Source organism: Lonchura striata, chromosome 4 (genome assembly GCF_050655825.1).
Source record: "Lonchura striata isolate lonStrDom1 chromosome 4, ASM5065582v1, whole genome shotgun sequence".
Lineage (NCBI taxonomy): Eukaryota > Metazoa > Chordata > Aves > Passeriformes > Estrildidae > Lonchura > Lonchura striata.
This window is the reverse complement of record NC_140706.1, coordinates 57,644,327-57,662,526: the sequence shown is the minus strand read 5'-3', so window position 1 is coordinate 57,662,526 and position 18,200 is coordinate 57,644,327.

Sequence of the window (18,200 nt, the reverse complement as noted above, 5' to 3'; positions counted from 1 at the left end):
CTTGTCCATTTTGCAGCTTTCTCTTCCAGTAAAACTCCAACATGTCAAGTCCTTGCTCAGTACAAGCACATGGGTTTTATGGCCTTCACAGTATCGCCATTACTTTTTTTTTTTCCTGTTTTAAAAGTACAGGAAAAAGGAAAATTGTGAAGAAGGAGACTAATTAGAGAAAATGGGCTTAATTTGGAAGCCACAGGTACCTCTTTTGTAAGCTTTTGTTGAGCTTGTGCCCACAGTAAATTTATACAAGCTTTAGAGAGATGGTAAATCTGTGTTTGCTATGGCCTGCTTTAAATGGGGAGCTTTCAGCACTACTTTGCTCATAGCTAAGGACATAGATGAGGTAATAAAACCAACAAGTCCTGGGAAATATCCACTCAGCTGTGAGAAACATTTCCTTGAATCCCCTGGTCTTTTGGATCCATATAAAACAGCTTTTATTGTTTCAATAAGATGCATGGTAGCTACATCACTGTGGGTTTAACAACCGCTGTTGTGAGGTTTGATTCCTCAGCTCTCTGCTGCCTTCTGTCTTGCCAGTCAGGCATTTCAGGCCTCTTACAAAAAGAATGTCGTTTGTTACTACAATTTAATCTTGCAGGTCCTGGCCAGCCTAATTGTGGAAGGTTTCATTGCAAAAATTGAATGCTGATCGAACTGAACCACCCCAGCTGAACGAAGCATGACCTGTGTACACCTCTCCATTGAACAGGAGTCACTTAGGTGAATTACTATTAAAACAGTAAAAATCAAAGCAATGCAATCACATTTACAAACTGCAGCTGTATTTGATGGAGGTATCTAATCAGACAACCAGAATGTAGTGTTGTGAGTTGCACAGTGCTGAGGTGGAGAAGAAGCAAACTCTCCTGACAGGCCCCCTTTTCAACAGGGCCAGTTCACATTGAATGTGATGAGTATGTGGGTTCCTCTGTGGCACAAGCTCACCAAAGAGGGCTGCAAGGAGCAAGGCAAATTGTGATGGCCCACTACTGCTTGCTAGCAGCAGCATGTGTGCTTTTAGCCCAGTTAGGGACAGGAATAATGTGTCATAACCTGAAACCTCAAAGGCTACACCTTTGGCATCCCCCCCATCCAAACTACACAACAATTACACACCTGCTTGATCTGGAGTGGTGAGAAATACCTGTCACTTGCAGGAGCTTCAGCTGGATGGTGAATGGCCCAGCATGTTTCTGCCTGGATCTCATTGCTTAGGAAAAAGGCCTGCTAATAGTCTTAGCTGATACCAGTCATAGCCTAGCAGGCTCTGGAATTGCCATTTTGAGAGCCTCAGTTAGGTCTCTGGTGTCACCCTAATGACTAACACATTAGCAGCTCTGAAAATCCATGTGCAAAGGAATTACCTGCCTAAAGAGCAGTGTTATGTGTTAGTATCCAAGAGCTGAGACACAATTACTGAATGTTTAGTGTCTTGTCGTCTCTACACCACCACTGTAAAAGTGCAGTAAATTATACCTGCTGGATAGGAACGCATGGATTGATTGAGAAGGGTGTGAGAGGTCTCTGTGTGGTTTGTATTAAATTTGTTATGCCTCTTAGCAAGCGTGCTGGACTTGCATGGGAAGCAATTTTGGCATAGGGTGGGGATGACCAATGGCACTTCACGGTCTTGTGCCACTGAAGAACTGGAAAGTTGTTTCTGTCTGTAGAAGAAAAAGCCACAAATCCCAAATCAAAATTCATATCCTTGCTAAATACTAAAATTCCCTCTCAGATGTAGGATGGCAGTACCAGCTCCCGGGTAAATCTGAATGCTGAAGAAAAGCTCTGCCATTGAACTTCAGCCCTCCACTGGGTATGGACAACTGAATTTCCCTTATGGGGAATGGCTATGCTTCCTTGAGACAGGGGAGGTGGCAGTCTTCCCCCCTTCAAAAAAAAAAGGGGGTTTTAGCATGGCACTGATTCTATTAAAATATCTGGCTCTTTAAAAAAAGTTTACCAGTCAGTCTTGAGCCTAAAAAGCAGATGTGGTAGATATAAATGAAATAGAAATAGTAAAGAGCTCAACAGTGACAGATGGACTGAGCCCAGGCTCTGGAGACAACTCAAAAAAATAATCAGATTGAAAAGTTTAAAGAATTAAGACTTCTTACATTTGCAGACAAAACTAGAGTCAATATATTTATTTATTTTTTAAAATAAAAGTTAATATTTCCATACCTTTAAATAAAAAATAGAAACTGCTCTGGCAGGGTTTTTTGTTTTGTTTTTGTTTGGTTTTGTTTTTTGTTGTCTTTTTAAATAAAACCTCCTCATCTGAGCATTTGTAACTACTGTAATTCTGTAAAAACATTTGAGGAAATGTTTGTAAGGTCTCAACAGACTCAATGCAAGATTGATTTGGGGAAATGACAAATGGCCATTAATCCAGGAAACTCTGGCCCTTTAATGAAATGGCTTAAAGAGCAGCACAGGAAAAGATGATCAAAGGCAGATCCTTTCTTAGTAACTACAAATGTGGAGCAGAGATAAGAAGAGTGAACAAGTGTCTGATTGCCTTTTACAATGAGATTATTACTCTGTGTGATCATTAGATATGAATGAAGTCTTTTAATCACAGTAGCTAGGTCTGGTCATTGCCCAGTGGCTGAATTCTAACCGAGGTGTGGTGTAATTTATTTAATATCAATAAAGATATTCCCTCCTTCACCAAATAACTCACTATCTGCTTTGACTTGCAGACCTTAAAGAGCAATGGGATGGTGTTGTAAACCAGATTTGGCCCTTGCTTTTGGCTAGTGAATGAATAATGACCTTTACCACTTTGAAATGTCTGTAGAGCAGCAATTTGCAGTTTCCTCAGTGAGCTACCTCTGTGCAAATCTCATCCTTTATCCTTCACTTCCTTGAACTGTGCATTTGCTACAAGACACTATGAAATCTTGAATTTTAGCATCATAAGCTGGTGTCCACAGTTGGACTCTGTCACACTGGTAGTTACTGGTGCATCAGGGACTACTGGATTTCTAGGTGCTATGGGGTTCTGCCCCATTCTCAGCTTTCCACTTTGCAGCTGCCCAGATTTTCCTTACAACTGGCTGCTCCACCATCTTTTTGCAGCATCCTGTGTCAGTGTGTATTTCTATATCTGGACATTCCTGATGGATATGATAACGTGTCTTGTGCACCCTTCTCCTGGGCCTCTGATGGATGGCAGACTACTAATTTTTTATCCAACTGCTATTTGAATTCATTCTCAAATGCCTCATTACATCATTTGCACAGCCACACTAATTAAACATAATACTTCTCATGGTTTTCAAGCGTCAGTTTGGCATGTTCCACTTCACTGCAAAACTTCTCTCTCATCACACTGGTCTCACTGCTGCCATCTCTGGAACTCCCTTCAGTATTTCCTGCACTTCCCAGTCCTGACTGAGCACCAAACTTGTTGAATCTATCCTGTAGTAGAAGTGAGAGAGAAAATGGGCATTGTCTCTGCATTACTGGCATTTGACATTTTGTGGTAACAGCTCCCTCTATCAGCTACCAGAAGGCACTGAATAATAATACTGGGAAAAGAGCCATCCCCTCTAAAAGCCTGCAAAATTATCCTAATAAAATCAGTAATGAGATCTAGTTTTAAAATAACACACATCCATCTCCTGCATACAGATAAAATGCAGATCTCCATTGACATCCAGTGCATGCCAAATTCATTCCACACAGTGGCTTGAAGACTGACCTTAAACCATTATAATCTGTTGCTTTTCTTAGGGTAGTGCTCCTCATCTTTAAATTCTTTCAGAGCACCTGACCAGAAAGTTAATACGTTGTGAAATAAATGCAATATGTAAGGGTTCAGTTGATTTAAGGTACAGAATATAGAAATTATTGTATTCTGGATACTATTAATTAAAATGATTACTGACAGCAGTGGTTTCCAAAGATGAATTTCCAATTTGAATTGAAAAATCAAATATGTTGGTGGAAAGAAGTGCATTTTTTATCACAAAAAATTGATAGCAACTCCCCTGATGTAGCTGACAGTTTGCCTTTATCTCCAAAGATAATTATGTTGTTCTGCATGTCTGTACAGAGCTAGTTACACTGCTAAGCACAAAGTTGCCATGTAGGTTTGCTTAATCCTCACAGTATAAAATAACATATATGCTAGAGCCCTCTTTATCTTGTGCCATAGGTCAATAACTTTTCCCTCCAGATGAGAGTAGAAGTTAATTATTTTGGGAAGAGCCAACTTCACCTCACATACTGTAGTCACAGCAGCATTTGGAGACAGATTTTCTATTATGGCTATATTTTTTCCCCTGAAGTCAAAATCATTCAATTTTAAAAGATAAGTAATTATTATTTCCCCCCCCCCCCCATTGATGATGTTATAACAGATAATCTCTGAGTCATACACACTTACACACTTAAGCAGAGCTGGCAAATGCATGTAGGTGTGATGCAAATTTTTGGTATTAAAATCTACAGTCAACCCAAAATGTTTGCCCTCGCATAATGGAGGCTGCCTTAGCATTGGACTTCAATCTCTGGATGGCTATTATTGAAACCATTCAGGAAAGCTGGAGATCTAAATCCATCAGAGAGCTTTGGAAGCCCCAGAGAATTTCAAAAGTGTGAGGCTGAGTTCAGACCCGGCACAGGGCTTTATGTTGTTCATCCACCTGTGGAGCAACTTAAGTGTAGATGCAATGAGATGGCTCTGTTGTCTATTGACATCGGGGACTGAGACAGGGAGGGCTTAACCTGGGAGTTTCTGTGCATTAACCCACAGGGTGTCACGCTGATTGATACAGCAACGCCGTGTGCCGAGCCCACAGAACACACTTCAATGCAGGCTCTGCAACAAGAGGGCAGGAGAAAACATTTATTTTGTGCTCTCTGCATACTGCAGTGTTCAAAATGACAATGTACATGTGTTTCTAATCCTGAGTTTCTGTTGTCATTTTCGGTGTGTTATTGGGATGGCTTGAAGGAAAAAAGAGGGTGATGCTACAAGGATGTCATTTTTATCCTCACTTTAATCTCAAGGTCATTCTTACTTTTCTTTCTTCCACATGGTTTTACCTGCTCTTTTCATATGCTGAAATTTAGGCCTAGCTCAGGTATCAAGAAGAATTTCAGTTCTAGTTCTTGTTTAAGAATTTTAGTCCAATTTTAGTTGCTCTCAGCAACTGAGATTATTTCTAGCAGCATTTATTGTTAAACTAGACTTTTTCATATTTAAACTGGAAACAAAAGTTTCATCTGTTTCCTTGTAAAACCTATGCCTAAGAGGTGTAACCTGAGTCTTTGCAAAATACACAAAATGAAAAAATAGTTAATCTCTGGATGCATCAGCCAACATACTGTGAAATTCCACTCTGTGATGGCAACAATACAATTCCATAACATTACCACTCTTTATACAGATAAGCTTTTTAGTTACAGTTCTGTTCTAGTTATACCAAATCATGTGTTAGTTTTTCTTAATGGAATAGCAAATTTTCAACTGAACAGTGTTTTTGTTAGGAAAAATACTGCTTCTTGGTATTGAGCAATAGTGTCTGTGGATTGCAGATTAAATTTCCTTTTTCTGAAGAATCTCTGCTAATATATAACTTTTGGAAGCAATTCACCCCATGAGGAGTAGCAGAAATGAAATGACTAAACAACGTGAAACAAAATTAGTCAAATGAACTTAATGTGTTAGAAGTGGAAAGTGGGAGTAAACCACCTCTAATCTGAGTTTTTGAGCATGTCTGACACTTCCCCATGGAGCTGTGAGCCAAAGTGGGTGGGGATGGACATGGAGGCTGGGAATACTGCTTTTACAGGTGTGCTCTGTTCCCAAAGGCTATAGCTCATCCTGTTGTTCTGCCTGGAAGATATTCCCAAACCAGCAGTATTTCCACTTTGAATACAGAATTAAGTTTTTCAATAATATAAAAAGGAAATCAATTTCAGGTCATTTCAACTCAAAAACAAACAAAGGGGAACCCTTAAGGATTTGGTTACTTCTAGCAGAGCTCTTTTGCCTAGAGTTATCCAGATAACAAGGCTCATCAGTTCTTCCAGTGAAATTCTTATTTATGGATGCGTAACTTGTGATAAGCAGAACTGATGAAACCTTATTTCCTATGATTTTTTTATGTCCTCACAGGCTGCATTATAAATAAGTTAAACTAGGCTCCTTCCAGACCTCTCAAGCCTTAGGATTCAGCAAGGGGATTGCTCCTGCAATTGCTTTCACCTGGACTTTGAGGTGATCAGCTGGTGGTCCCAACAGTAGAAGAAAACCCTGAACAGCTCTCACTCAAATGTGTGAGGTCAGTACTGATGCTGAGAACTATGGTCTCATAAAGCAAAAGTTCCTCAGTCTCTGGAACATGTAACTGCTTCTTTACCAGCTTTGTGTTTCCTGTGGGCTTCTGGGGGATTGGACTAATCTTTGCTCCTTGTCTGGCACCACCAAGTAAGGTAAAATGCGGGTATAGATTTCAATTTGATTCAAAGGAGGATATGTCTGAATTGACTCAATAAATCTGAATCTAGCATATGACTCAAGGTTGCTCTAAAAGCCAGTTAGATATCAGTGCTCTTAGCTGTTAGTTTTGATTGCCAATAGTAATACTTTGGATTTTAATGTAACTTCTGCATCCTGCAGTGGGATTTTTTTTTTTTAGGTCTTTACTATAATTTCTTGTTCTTTGGTCTCCCTTCAACTCATCTCTTTGGCCTACACAAATGATTTGAAGATCTGAAATGTGTGCCACAGTTCAATTATAGCTGCATGCTCTTGCAAAGCTCCTAAAAGTTTGCTTTAACTTGGAGTTCCTTAGTATTAACTACTCTGCTGTTTTCTGTTCAAGTGGCTCTTTCTGCCCTCAAGGCAGAGGCAGCTTCTTGCTGTGGCTGGAAATTGGAAAAAATAAGAGTCAGGTTTTGTGTTTGTTTTCCTTTGTCCTGGATCTCTGTCTTCTCCAAAGTTGTTCTTCATGTCTTTGCTTATTTTTCACTGTGTTTTGGCCTCCCTATCAGCTTGCTTTGAAGTTGCAGGTATTGTGTATCTATTTTTCCAAAATTTCTCCCTGACCTCATGAAAAGAGGTTTTCTCCCTGCAGGGGACCATCACCTGCAGGGGTAGGGGGTGGAGTAAATCTTTAGTTCAGCCAACATACACTAAAAAACTAGACAACCAGAAAAATAATTTTGAGGAGTACAATGGGTTTGAGAAGGCTTCAACCCCTCTTCTCCTTCCTGGTGATCAGGGATGCCTGTTGTCATGCCAGCTGGCATATCACAGAGATCAGCAGTGGGAATCATGTTAGAATTGTGACTGGACTGTATACTGCAATTGCTATCTAATTGTGCTTTCAGTACATTTTCTATTACTCCACTAAATCAAAAATCCCATGTGACACCAACTATATTCAAACAAGTACATTTGAAATGAAATATTTTATCTGCCATCTGTGGACTATCTAAAAGAATCTAGTCTGACAGAAAAAAAAAAGGTGGGGGGAAGGCAAGATCAAGATTTAACCTTAGTAATGAATTCACACTGACTTTGTTCTGGAATAGTCTTGATCTCCAATGGTAATGGATCAAGGCAAAATTTAGTCTCTAAATCCACAAAACGTGAGGGACAGTAGGCTTCTCTTTCCTGGCATTGGGTACAAGCTAAAAGAATCCCATATCACATGTGAAAAATGCCTGGTTAATTTACTGGGGAAAGCTAAGCAGGGCTGCATTTAGGGTGAGAAAAAGAGGCTTGCCCAGACAAGACTGGGAATGCACATACCTCAAGGTAAAGATGGAGCACTCCTTTAAGGGCAGGCATACAGTGTTAATTTAAGTACTCAAAGTGATTTTGTATAAGCAGGAGGGCAAAGGGAGACCAAGTTCTCTTACTTTGTCATTGGGTGATACAATAGAGTAGCTGGAAACGTACTAGAAACTTATAATTAAAGGTCTCTGCAGAATATATGAGGGTTCTGCTGAGCTTCCTGCATAATTCTCAGTGAAAGGAGAGGAAAAATTCCTTTGAAAATACAGTGAATCTGTCCTCTCTGTGTGAGAGAGCTCCAGCAGAGCTGCTGAGGCCTGATGTCACTGAAGGGATGTAATACTTGAAGTACAGTATGATCAAATAAAATATGCAGAAACCAAGCACAGCCTTAGGCTCATTTCCTTTTAAGCAAACAAAGAAAAAACTGTAAGGCTATGGCAGGGGAAAACGACACAGGGAAGAAAGCAAACCTTTCTTTCAGGAATTTGAGGTACCCAGAAGTCACTACTGTGACAACAATAGGACATAGGATATTATCTGACTCGAGTAATGGACCGTGCTGTGTGGTAGCCTATGTGTTTCTGAGGGTGTCCAGAGCTGTTTGCTCAGGCCCTGCTCTTTCAAATTGATTGCTGTGGGTGGACCTCGTTGCCTGTAAAGAATCTCTGTTACATTTGTTAGGGCTATTTGCAGGTGTGGTTTTACAGTGTGCCTGTGTTCATCCATTCTGGAGAAGGAAGGATAAATAAAGCTTCACAGAAGGATAAATAAAGCTCATTTGCCAGAACATCCCTCATTGTTACTGTGAACTGATCTTCCACCACTGGTGCCAAAGCAGTTCATTCAGTCTCGGGCATTTTTGAGCTCAGATGGAAGCATGTGCATCTGGTGGGCCCCTTGGGGGCAGTCTGTGATCCCTTGCCATCCAGACAGTAAATGCAGAAGGTACAGCTGGGTGGCTTGTGGTAGCGAGCAAAATTGCACTTTCACCAGATGCAAATTGGACTCATGTTTTGATCTGTTCCACCACCACACTCCCTGCATTTGTGATTTAAAAGAATTGTTTCTGTCTGACAGTTCCTGTGCTCTGATAAGCCTTCTTGTCCACTAGTCTTTCTGGACCAGAATTCTGTCTTTGATCTTCAACAGAAACTGGATAGATGGATTAACATATCAAAACAAATAGGCTTCTTTTATTACCTTCCCCCAAGTCAGCTAACCTGGAGCTTTTCCAGGAGCAAAAGCTCCTCCATTTATTACATCTTTTTATGCTGATCAAGGTTTGCCATCTTTGTGTAATAGGACACAGAGCTGGGAATAGAAGAGGATTGCTCCTACCAATTTCTGTTTGATCTTCTCTTCACCACACTGCCATTGAAGGATTTTCCCCACCCCTGCAGTTGGCTACAGTATAAAATCACTTGCTGCTAACAGTGCTCTGCTGCTCTTTTTCAATTTTTCTGCAGGGTTTTTTTTTTTTTTTTTTTTTTGGCACTCAGCACAAATAGAGTTGGTTCATCCCAAGAAGTTGTTGGGCTAGAAAAGTAGAGGAAAGACTTTATCCCATAAAGACATGGAGGTTAAGGACATCTGTTTCCAGTCTTTTCATTTAGTTTGTCTCTACCCAAGATAAGTTAAAGGACAAAATATAATGTCACAATGTTCTCATATAGAGGTGTTATATATATATATATATATATATTTTTTTTTTTTAAATTTTTTTTTTTTATTCCTGGAGCATAGCAATAGGAATTCGCCTAGAGAAACTGAGAAAAAGAAGAGGACAAGCTGCTGTGAACAGTCACAGTCCCCTGTTATAGCTGATGACTTTCTGGATTTTATGTCTCAGTAGCTGAAGGTCAGCTCAGTATTCCATCTTCTTAAGACAGGTATTTCAGTGAGGCTATGAGCTTTCATGTTTACAACAAGGCAGCCCTCCCAAATCCACATTACCCAACTTTCTGGCTGTGTAAGAAGTGGTAAAACATGTTTTCCTGGTGCCCAGAACTTCAAAACTGCTGGGCATTTTTAAATCACATGCTGCTGATCCTCTTTCTCCAAGCGAAATAGTAGCACTTCCCACTTTGTAGACAATGGGAGTCTTATCACTGCTGTGTTAAAAGCAGAGCAATTCCAAAGCGGAGCTGAGCTGTTTTGAAAATCCCTCCTCAAGTTCCCAAGCTTTAATCTCCTGGTCCTGCAAGTAAAGCCTGTACATTCCTTCAGCCCCTCTCTGGCTTTAAAAGAAGTGCACCTTCTTAGTAAGCTTGTGCCTTAAATGTGAAGTGATACGAGGATGAATGAGAAGGGTTTACATGGACTTGGAAGTTACCCTTTAGTTTGTTCGCTCTATTGTCATAGGAACAAATAACCTTTCCTTTATGTAGTAAAAAATTATCAGTATATGCTACCTAAACTTTACAGAGGAGGATGTGACATGGTTTATCTGGAAGGATGACAAGGCATGAAAAATAATCGTGGTGACTTGAAAACCCAAAAGTGCAATTTTGTGATGGTGCCATTTCTGATTTGAATTTCACTGTGTACCAATGGCAGGAAAAAATACATAATTATTGTCATAAAGCATGGACTTCTAATCCCCTTGAGAAACACAGCAACCCTTTCCAGTGTTTTAGTTGACATGGTGATATTTAAAAACAGCAATATAGGATCTTGGAAGCCATGGTAACTCTTACTGTACAAAGACATAGAAATGTAAAGCACCCTGTGGTGAGATAATGCAAAAGGTGTGTTGGCATTGGAGCTGCCATGCTGGGAAGCACTTATCATGTGAAAGTTGTCGGGGCAGATGGTGTTTGGTACCTGACTTCATGTCTCTGTGCTCATGAGAATTACCTGTATTGCCCAGTGCTGCCCTTCTGCAGAGCTGCTATTACAGGGGTCAACCTATTGACCCACCCTGTGGATCTTGTGAAGGAAGGTGGTCTGCCAGTGGTGCAGCTGGGTGCAAAATCTGGACTCCTAAATCTGGAGTCCTGTGCTCTATGTCAAGATCCTCTAGAGGCTTGCAGTGCTGTGTGGCTTTCTGCTCTCTGCTTGGGTCGGAGTTGTATCTTGGCTCCACTGAAATGTGCCAGGCTTTCAGCCAGAGAGATTTGCAGCAGGGATTCTGCCTGAGAATACTATGCAAAAATTTACTGAGGCCCTGATCTTGCTCAGAGCTTCTAGATTGCTAAAGCAATATAAAGGTTAGCAAGAATAACTCATTACAGACAGCCTAGCAAAGCTGTTCCCACAGAATCCTAGAAGGGTTTTCTCTGAGGTGTATTTGACTGGCTTCACATACTTCTGCCTAATGCAGAGCTGTACTTTCACACCAGTTTCTGGCAGGCTTGAGCCATCAGTAAATCACCTCAGGTACTTAAAACCATGACTGCCAGATGTCCTATCGCCAGAGGGAAAACTGCACTCTGAATTGTTGTGGCGTTTCCCACCTTGAGGAAGGTGGCTTTTGTTTTTCCTATAGTATTTCAATGAAGCTAAATGCCATTAGTGTATTTTTAAACTTTTTCTGTCAGCAGGTGATGGTGAATGGATAAATGCAGTTATTCCAGATGTTGAGGCTTATACTAGTGTGAAGCTATAATGACAATACCAAAAATGTCAATATATTTCTAAGTTTGGAGAGAAGTGATAGCTTAGTATTACTGTGTGTCTTTTTCTGTTTACTTCCTTCTTTTGGACATACCAAAAAATGTTCAGCTGTTCCCAACAATATTGAATGAGCTTCTGAGATTTTTCCAAATGTATGGTAGTGGTCGACTTCATATTGGTGATCCAGTGGCTGAAGAGATTTATGCTGCAAACCTTGTAGAGGATTTTATCAGACTTCATCAGTCTCTTAAGGTTCATGTTTTACTCTGCAGATAATTGTATTTGTGTGCTGTTGTCATGGTTGCATAGGTATGGACTTTCCCATCCTGGAAGATAGAGAGGAAACTTAACAGCATGTCACTGAGCAGGTAAAATCACACAGGGACACATGCCTGTTGAAGCAGCAGGATTCTGTTCTTCCTCTTATCTTTTCTCTTTCCAGCACCTCTTCCTCCAGTTCTGCACTCTCATTTTAATCTGTGTGGCACACTCCCTGCAAGGAGCTCCTAAGCTCTTTGCCACTAACCTAAGGGTTGTTAATAGTAAGAGCACTTTCACAGAGTTAAACAGACAGGCCAGACCAGTGCACAGAGCTTCTGACAATCTGCCTTGCATCTCCTAGCTGCATTGTGGTATAAATCTGCATGGATTTCAAGTTGTTTTCCCCCTCCTTGCACCATTGGTTACCCATCTCCTTTTTCTCTGCAGTGTTTACATTCATGAATCTGTTTCTTAGACTGTCTTTCCTCTTCTGCTTCCCAGGCATCTTTACTGATTTATTTCTTTCATTGAGTTCATGTCTGCACTTGCAGGAGATGTCAGGTCAGGAAGCTATGTCAGAAGAAGGGAGAGCATTAGAGAAACTGTGAATGTCCTGGGCCAAAGTTAGATCTCTAGAGCAGTAGGTACCAGTTCTGTCCTCCTGAGCAACAGCTGGAGGTCAGCAAACCAGCAGACTCCTCTGTCACCATTTGTCATCATGTAATGAGGCACTTGTTAGGTGACAGGGCTGCCAATGGTTTCTCTGTATGGATAATTTTGACAATTTTGTTTTGGATCTTCATAAGTGTGATCACAGCAAGCCCAAGCAAATGTGTAGGTACTGCGCTGACACAGGTAAGGCAGCCACTGAAGATGCACTGGCAAGATGCTCACAGCCAAGGTACAAATGCTTCCAGTGAGCTGGATATCTGTTTCGGTGACTAAGGAGGCTAGTCTGGTGTGACCAGCCAGCCAGGCAATTACTGGCACTTATTGCCACAGCTGTCTGAGGCAACAAACTGGTTCTGCACTGGAAGTGGAGGAGAAAGAGGTGAAGATTTAGATCAAATGCTGAAAATCCTCCTGGCTTCCCTCAGAAATTAGTACTTGGCTAATGTGCCAAAACCTACTTTGCTGCCATTGTGTCCCTGTGGGATCTTTCAAGGTGGCATAAAGGTGTTGGCACTTGCTGCCAAGGTGCCTCTGCTTTGTTGTGTAAACACGTTCCTAATGTTTCTTGGGATGTATGACTTTAAAAGCTTGGTTTTCTTTGGGTTAGCAAAGCAAGTAATGGGAGTAGCTGTGTCCTGCTGCCACTTTGAAGGGAACGGAAAGAGACAGAAAGCAATTATTCAAGTTAGAATGTGTGCAGGGCATTTTTATTATTGTTATTTATTGTTTTATGGTCACGTGAGTAGTGCTGCGCTTAGGAGGAGGCAAAGCAAGCCTTTGGCACAGCCTGTGTAAATCACCACAGCTCCATGACACCTCTGAATTTACACCAGCTTGCACTCCCTAAGTCCTGGCCCTTGGTTTCAGTCTCCAAAAATTTCCTTGCGTATTTTAAATGTGAAAAATTTGGACAGCAGGCATGATGAACAAAAGAGAGGGGATGGGGAGGAAACAACTCAGCTTGCTGCCTGATGTAGGATGCTGGGTGCATGGGCAGAGAATGACCTTCTCTCCTCTCTGTTTTTTCATGTGAAAAGCTGTGGTAAACCTTTTCATAGTATTCTGACTATTAGTTACATTGGAGAAGGAAATGCACTTGAGAGACAGGCATGTTATAAATCCTTGAGGTGAAAATAGCTAAAACAGCTAAATTCCTGTTTGTATTAAAATATGTTGGTTTGTCTGTTTCTCTGGCTGCTTAGCTGGCAGAAGTATTTTTATTTCTTTTAAACATGAGTATCCCCTTGTGCTTCTTTACACACATGGAAGCTGCTGCAATGCCTGAAGGGAAGGGTCCAAGTGAGTATCTTACCCATTGATTTGAGTTCAGCCATGATTTAGAGCCTTTTTGGGTTGTCGTGGTTTTCCCTGTCCACATCTTAATGCTTACGATTTCCTAGGGTAGGGAAGTGCAGTATGAAAAATCATGGAGGTGTTTGCAGAGAGTTGGTGAGAAATTGTGTAAAAAGAATGTTTTCGGGGGGACGTGTGCAAGGATTTAGTTATTTATTTATTCCATTTTTGAGGGAGTGGGAATGATGTTTTCTGACTCCTGTCACTTGGGAAAACTTCCCGAGGCCCCCATGGCTGCTCTGCTCTGTGCACCTGCCACACTGGGGACCCTGGCTTAGTGGGCCACCAGCTGTCACTGCTCCTGCAGTGGCACCCTTCCATGGAAGAAGAACAGGCAACACATGGGTTTGCCCTGTTTCCTCCAAGCAGGTGCCTCTGGAGTTGTTGCAGGAAAACCAAGGAAGAAGTGGGTTGTGTGGGCTGGCTTTCTTTTGGGGTATGGGGTGGCTGAAACCAGGGCACTGGCATAGTGGTGATTGGGTTTCTGGCCCTTGCAAAAGCCAAAGCAGTCAGTGCTAAGTCAAGATGTGTAGGATAATAAGACAAGGTAGCTTACAAAATTAATCCCGATTAATTTCCATGGGTTTAAAATTAGGTTAATCTTTATAATTAGCAAAATAAGATTTTTAATAATCATCCCCAGGGAAAAAGGGACTTCTAATAAAAGAAAAAAAATCAACAAAACACTACCTTAGTTTTACTCCATCTATTCTATGCAAACTTCTTAGGCCATATTTCTTCTGTCTCTTCCAAGCAGCTCGGGTGAGGTGCTCTGCTCTGCCATCAGGCAGTGCTCTCTGCAAGATGTCTTTCTGACATCAGCAGCATGCTCTAATTCACCTTAAGGGTGCTTATCAGTGATTTCACTGCCAAAACAACTCTGGCAAGCTTTCTATATAACCTTTTAAACAAATCTTTTTAATAAGCTGTGATGTCTGTATTTTCCACTCTAGCTGCTATCATAACATTGTAAGTTTTTCATTCCAGCTGGATTATTGTAGCTCATGCATTTGGCTGTGTCTGTATCCTTGCAGTCTCTATACTGACAGTGACCTAACTCCTGTTAAAGTGAAGCTAAGCCTGCTGAGGTTTCAGACCTAAAAATGTCCTGCTTGCATTTTTGCAAAGCAGAAGTCATAACTTTTCCAAGCCTAATTTGCAGCTTAACTATGCAAAGTTGTGAAGAGCTGCATGGAAAGAAACAGAAACTCTCGCAGAATTGCAGATTTCTTTTCTCCTTAAAAAAAGCCTAAGCCACTCATTGATCTGAATGGTGAAATTTTTATTCTTGCATTTCTTGTGAAGCAGGAAGTGTAGCCTTTTTGCCTACCAAAACCTGGAAAAAGTATTAGGCAAAATATTGTTTCGGTCAGTGGAAAGAAAGGCAAAATTGTACACTTTACCAAAATAAAAGAGAAAATACTTCTCAGAGGAGAGAGAAACATTTTGGAAAGAAATATCAAAATTCTTCATTTTGAAAGTGATTTGTTTGAACCTGGACATACCAGTTAGCTAAATTTAATTTGAATTTTCAGATATTCCTAGATAAACCAGAACAATATTTTAGACTTCTTTTGCTTGGTAGTTGATTTTACATTCATATGAGGACTGTTCTCTAGCAACTATAGCATAAAGAGCTGAGGTATGACCACCAGAAATAACCTCCATAACTGGAATTTGTTGTGCACTTGAGCCACCTGCATCACCAAAAGCAAAGAAATCCTTCCCTAATCCTGACTTTTCCCCCAACATCTTTATGGTGCTTCTGTCCCAGAACGAGTTGTGTTTGGGGGTGTGTGAGGGATTGGGTATTGATGCAATGGACAGACCTTTTCTTTTGGCATTAGAGAATTATGAAGGTTTGCAAAGGACCTTCAAAGATCATCTGGTCCAACCCTCTGAGGGAAGGAGAGCCTACATGAGAGTATTCAGCATGGTGTCCGATTGCACCTTGAAAACCTCCAGTGATGGACACACTACTACATCCCTGGGGATTGTTTCACTGTAAGAATTTTCTTGCATCAAGATGGAATCTCTCCTGGTGCAACCTCTACATGTTGCCCCTTGTTTTGTCCATGTCACCCCTTGTGCTGAATCTTCCCTTTGCAGGAAGGCAATGGTGCTTCTATCCACATTCTTCAGGCAGTGAATTGCTGGGAAGGGAGGACACCTCAGTACTTTGCCAAGCAGAGAGAATGTTGATAAAAATTGCAGACAGAATTTGTGGTAAGCTTCATGGAGTTTGGATGAAGTTGTAGGAGGCCTAGAAAAAAATGGAATAGCTCAGAGAGAAGCAGAGCTAATGAACCCTAATTTCTTATGTTGTTTGTATTTTAAGGAGCAACTCCACATAGATTTGTTGGGGCTTGGTCAGAGGGAGCATTCATGGTGCAGTCTTCTCCCAGCCAGGGTCTTAAATAGTATTTTCACTTGCTCTCCTGGTAATTCTTGCAAAAGACATGAATGTTTCTGAGGGCGCTTCCTCCCTGCCAAATGCAATGGAAATTGGCTAATGAGCTCGGAGTCAGCAGAGGGAGGCAAAAAGGCACATACAGAGCATTTAACTACTTTGGAAGCCAAACCACAAACTTAATCCTTGGAGAACATAGCCATGTGATGTGAGGAATTGAATTGCCAGCGGGTGTGGGAGGGAGGTGAGGGGTTTATTACCCTAGCATGCACGGGGATGCCTCAGTGTGTGGGAAACTCCTAAACTTCAGCTTTGATTGGGAAGTTAAATCAGTTATTAGAAAAAGACTGCTATTCTAAAACTGCTTTGCTCCATCTTGTGTCCCATGGTATGATTAAGGGGCCTTGCCAGTCTAGAGGAAAACAGAGTTGGACTCTGAGATAATGAAAGCTCCCTGAAGCTGTTAGCACTCCAGGGCTCTGATGCCAGGAGGGCTTCCAAACTGATTTAGAATGAAATGAAATAGTGGGGAGTGAGAGGAGGAGGCATAAATATTTTTCCCTTGTTAACTTATTTTCCCCTTTTGTGCATGAGCTAATGGGATGCAAAGCAATGCAGCTAAAGTAAGTGCATTTGTTGTGAGTTATAGCTGGAAATCCCTCACTGGCCAGTCCATTCCCTTCCTGCACTGTATCTCCATGTGCTCCCAGCAGTGCCTGAGGCAGAAGGCCCCTAGGAATTGTAATGAATGTGGTGGGGTGACAAATGCGAATCTGGTCAGCAGAAAGAGCATTGGCCAAGTTGTACAACTGCTTTTTGCCATCGTGGTTCAGCACCTGAGCTCATAAAAGTGAGGGATGTCACCAGTTCTGGGGGAAGGGATGGCAAAAGGGCAGACTTCCAGCAGAAGTCTTGGGATATGCTGCTTCCTTCAGGAAGCAAGAGGCTGCTCAGGGTATGTGCACTTCTGAATAATATTTTGCGTCTTACTCTCCTTTTGCCACCTATTTGAGAGACTCTGCTACATCTTCACCTGGTCTGCAGCTTGTCACCACAAACATTGTAATACAGTTCTGGCTGTGAAGTGCCTCATGTTTTCCCATGGTGCACATCTCCTGCAGAGACTTCTCCCTGGACTGCATGTTCCAAATGAAACTCTCATTTTGATGCATCTTCCATCTGCTGAAGTGTTGGCCATAAATAACAACATATTACAAAATTGCCTTCTTGTCAACACACAGATTGTTTATGTGTCATTTCCTCTATCCTTTGTGTTGCTGCAGCTTCCTAAGAAAGGAGGATTTATTGGTATAGGAACATTTGGGAATGGAACAAAATTCTATGGCGTATGAAATAAATATAGTCAATTTTTGGTACTACATTTAAAAAAAAAAATTATGAGACAGTTTTGTTCCTTGACGGCTTTGTGTCTCACCATGTGGCATCCACTAGCTTTGCCATATCATGTGTTGTTTAGGGTCTTATATTTCCAGAATATGTTTGCAAGCTGAGTGTAGAACTGTGAAACACAGTCCCACAGTATTTTTGACTGGAAACTAATCTGGAATCTCCACTTAATGTAAGGTAATCTTGAATCACCACAGCCTCATTTTGGTGTCAAATTGAAAGAAGGGCTCTATCAAATTTAAAATGCAGTTGAGAGATTAGTCAAGGGTCGTATTAGAAAAGAAACAGAAGTTTCTGTTTTCTATGATCTCTAAATCAAATAGGCTATAAATAAGTACCCTTGACTTAAGTATTGTATTTCTTCTGACAGTTAATGGTTAAAGCCCTTCCTTTCAGAAGGCAGTGCACTTTCTTGCAGGAATGCTCCCCTCCCTAGTGGCTGACTGGGCCTTGCTCTTTGGGGGCCAGCTGATATCACCGTTGCTCCCAATGCAGAGTTTTACATGAGCTCACAGTTTTCATGTTGAGGACTGTTGCTCTGTCATTTGGAATGCTGAAATATTGTTACTAAAGCTGTCAAAGGCCTATATTGTCTCAGTGATAAGTGCTCTTGTCCCAGTGAGATTTACTGTAGATGCAGTAGATGCAATGTGTACTTGGACTTTGAGAAAGTGGTGAGCTGGGTGTCTGTCCCTTGTGGCCCTGAGCCAGCAGTAG